This window comes from Bison bison, unplaced genomic scaffold (genome assembly GCF_000754665.1).
Source record: "Bison bison bison isolate TAMUID 2011002044 unplaced genomic scaffold, Bison_UMD1.0 scf7180017845388, whole genome shotgun sequence".
Lineage (NCBI taxonomy): Eukaryota > Metazoa > Chordata > Mammalia > Artiodactyla > Bovidae > Bison > Bison bison.
In genome coordinates, this window is record NW_011475961.1 from 50,571 (window position 1) to 54,937 (window position 4,367).

Consider the following 4,367-nt stretch of genomic DNA (forward strand, 5'->3'; position numbering starts at 1 on the left):
TTTGTGTTTGAATTCTGGGAATTTAAAAATGGAAATTATTTTATGACTGTAGATCTCAGCAGTTGTAGCCAAATATGTGTTTTGAAAAATTATTTTTTAAGTTGATAGTTTCTTCACTTATTTAATAAATATTCTTGAATACCTACTATAGGCTAGGCTAGATATTATGCATGAGTGTCTGCTGAATTTATTTTATATTGTAAGGTACCTAGGGTATATAGCCTTATCTGTTTAATTCTCATGTTATTTTACTGGTGATTTCTCGTGAGGTCAGCCATATATGTCAGTGCTGATGTGTTGGTGCTTTCCTTGGTGGGAATAAAAGCCTTTTCTGTCATTTATCTCACAGGCTTAGTGACTAGATTTCTACCAAGTTACTAATTTATGTTAATGCATTAGAAATCCTTATTAAAATGTAAATATTATCCTGTGAAGGATAACACTTTAAACAACTATAAGCTATTAACACATTATTGACATTTAGTTTATCAGTTTAATTAGATGGAAATTTAGCTTGGCCCTAAGGAATTAAGTAAATCTGATGATGTGGAAGGGAAAAATCAACACAAGGCAGATCAAGGAACAGGTGCAACCAGACCCTTTACAACGGACACTACATATACCTGGCCTCCTGGAAGTAGGATGTTCTTAAAGACTACTATATCCAGCTCCAACTGATTGTCTCTTTCCCTGCCAGCTTGCCTTACACGGAAAGTTTGTTCTAATTTTAGAAAATGAATATAGATATAAGGAATGAGTTTCTGTAATACTTTATCCTAATTATTTTATGTATGTAGTATGTTTTATTGTTTTTGAACCAAATGTGAGTGTTAGTCGCTCAGTCATGCCCAAATCTGTGATCCCATTGACTGTAGCCCACCAGGCTCCTCTGGCCATGGAATTTTCCAGGCAAGAATACTGGACTGGGTTGCCATTCCCTTCTTCATGGGATCTTCCCAACCCAGGGATCCAGCCTTGGTCTCCCGCACTGTAGGAAGATTCTTTACTGTCTGAGCTACCCGGGAAGAAGGGGTAAATTATAAGCTTAATAAAATGTGTTCATGAACTGCTTTATGATTATTCAAAGATTGATCCCCCCTTTTTTTGTGTGACATAGCTTCACATAAGCACAGTTCTTGATAATGCAGTGAAGAGGGATGGAAATTGCCAAGAGAAAATGTTCTCTTGTTGCTATTTTCTTCATCGAGGCTCATAACCAACTCTTGTGATCTCATTCAGATCAGATCAGATCAGTCACTCAGTCATGTCCGACTCTTTGTGACCCCATGAATCGCAGCACTCCAGGCCTCCCTGTCCATCACCAACTCCTGGATTAGGCTTACTATATAAGGTCATTCTGCCCAGTGACTTGATTGAAAGCACGCAAGGCTGAGTCCGGTCAGAATGATAGTATTGCCATGCCATTTATCTGTATCCAAAACTGTGAACAGAAAAGACTAAACCCTTACCTATCTTAGCTGTGTCATATTCTTGTTTGGTTTTTTTGTGTGTGTGTGTATGCCATACTATTTGAGTCTTCTTTCTCTAGATGGATTAATTTTGCCAAATTTGATTATTTGATTTGCCTTTTTAGGGCTATAATTTCTATACATGGTCAAAGAGAAATAAATGCAAATAACTCAATTGCCCATCTTATTAGAAGGAAACTTTTTTAAAGACTTTTGAGACTAGGAGAGAAAGTTGCCTGTCTTAAATAACTTAAGTCTTTTCCCATTACCATATTATCTATGGCCCATCAGAACCTCTGTAAAAACCTGTAAACCATTTGGGGATTTATATACCATTGTATTATTATTTTTAAATCATTTGTAATAATTAAGTATGCTATTTTTTAAAAGACAAAATATAAACAGGTTTTCATATGATAGCACACTTTAAATTATTGATAAATAATCTTGTATTAAATATTTGGCATATCTTCATTCTTATTAACACTAATGAAGTAAAAAAAAATTAGTGTTCCATCACAGCATTACTTTTTTTGTCCAGGTATTTGTCTATGTTTTGTTAGGCTTTGAATTTGTTGACATATTTTTCTATATACCACATTTATATTAGATATAGAGGTATTTTTAAAGAATATATCATAATGATATGGCATATAGTGCATTTTTCTTCTTGAATTTCTTTGACCTCATAAGTCATAAATGAGCCAGTAACCACAACCCATTTGAAACTTTTATATTGAGGAGAGAGAAGTCTTTTAAATCATGGAGGAAAAAATTTTGTTTTAAAATCTTAGATATAATGCATCATTTGTTTCAAAACAGGATTGTCTGTATTTCATGCATGGAATGTGGCCCTTCAGGAATCAAATTTTAAGTAGTACAAAAAAGTGATAAATTTTAGAGAAACAGAAGTTTATTAAAAACTTTATGAATGATACCTGTGCCTATTTACAGAGCTCAAAATTTGAAACCAGTTTTCATCTCAACTTTAGGTGTTAAAAATCATAACTTTGTCCCATAATAATCCTTTTTAAACTTCAATTGAGCTTTCCATTTGCTAATAAAAATAGGTACTTTAGGGCTTTCTTCCACATCTCTTGATTTTCATTCCAGGAAAATGAGCATAGTGTATTCTTTTGGGTATATATCATTAGAAATGAATGTGAACAGAGAGGAATAAAGTGAATTAGTATGGCCACAGCACTTCCTTGCTAATGATGCATGAATATCTATAATGATATAAGGTGGTAAAGAACATTAACAAAAGCAAGTTGATTTTCAAAAGGTTAGACAGGATTTGTACACATCAGAATTCGGAAGGATATAATTATTCAAGGTAGAGTTAATGAAATTCAAATGAAAAGGCAAAATCTGAATATGAGTGCACCGTTTTGCATAAAGAAGAGAAAATGAACATGATACTTCCAATTACACTGATTTTTTAATAACTGTCTGAAAATTTTATTAAAACTAAACTGAAAGGTATTCAGTATATATAGTTTATTTATTATAGACCTGCATGACTGTGTCAAGAGGAACAATGTATTTTAAGGGATAGAGAGCAAACTAAATCTCCAAATACCCAAGTCTCTTGGTTTACTTTTACAAAGAGTCTCCATTCATTGTATATGAAAATTACAATACATCTCTCTGTATTGAAAATTATTGTGTCTATTAGCATTTATAATAAATGATAACACTCAAATGTATAACTGAATTTTCTTGAAAATGAGTTGACAATTTTCCAAATATTCTATTTCTCATAAAAGCTTACAAGATCATCCCTTAGCTCTCGCTCTTCAGCTGATATTCATCACTTAACTTCTCTTATCTGTGATGACTAGATACTAGGTATGAAGACAGTAGAAGGAATGAAATCTTCCAACTCTAGCCCAAAATCCTGTTATTTTAAATCTAAAATTATAAGTGCACTTCGATTATCATTCCGTTCATCAAGAAAGAATAACTGTCATATATTTGGCAGGAAACCAAACTTTGTAAAAGGTACAGTTTTGTAATGTCAGCTAATTTGTGTAATTCTATGAATTTGCAATGTCATAAATAGATGAGCCATCTGAATTAGGATTATTTTGTTTTTGTATTATCTGAGAAATGTGTACAAAAATCCTGGACCTGAGTGATCAAAAAGAAAACATAAATAGACCAGCTTATATTTTTACTCATCTTTGTGCATGCTCAGTCTGGGATCCTAAACTGCATTTAATTACATTACTGCAAAAATGAGGATGGTCTCCTCATAAAGGCTGTTCAGTAACAAGTGACTATGTTAGCATGCTTATTGTCAGAACTCTCCCAGAGACCCTGTCACTGGAAACCTTCAGCTGACCACATCACCAGGCAGATGGCAGTCCATGAACTCAAAACAAAGTTATTGGGAAACTAATTTTAATTACAAAATTTGTTCTGCTTATAGAGTATACAGAGAGCAGAGGTCATTTATCTTTTTGCATTTGTGTGCCATATAGTGTTAATTCTTGCTCTTATAAAGAATAGGGAAAGAGGCATTCCTGACCAAGTCCAAACAGTCTCTGAGGCCCAAATGTCCCTTTCCTAGCATGTGAATGGCAGGCAGTGAAGCATAATTGCAGGAGGAGAGGCGGGTTTTCTCTTGGATCTTTGGGTTTGGGGGAGTTCTTATTAAAATGTGAATTTCATTCTCAATCCTACTTATCTAGGGCCCTACTTTGCAGTTTAACTTAGCAAGAAACTAGCATCAGAGAGAAGGGTTGATGCTGAGAATTTAGAGGAGAAAGTTGCTTAATAGAAAGCCAGCTACCAACCAAAACCACTTTGTCCCTCTTGTACCTTAATCAAGATTAGGGGAAAAAAGTTTAGAAAAAGTCCCTTAGATATGAATACCACAGATGTAGAGCCTGC

General features: G+C 33.9%; 1 protein-coding gene across 1 annotated transcript in view; it reads left to right on the forward strand.

The window, feature by feature from the left end:
* Positions 1-4,367, forward strand: part of LOC104984440 (dystrophin-like) — a gene marked incomplete at its 5' end in the record, with an annotated part of 84,491 nt that overhangs the window by 49,893 nt on the left and 30,231 nt on the right. The gene's annotated exons all lie outside the window — the stretch shown is intronic.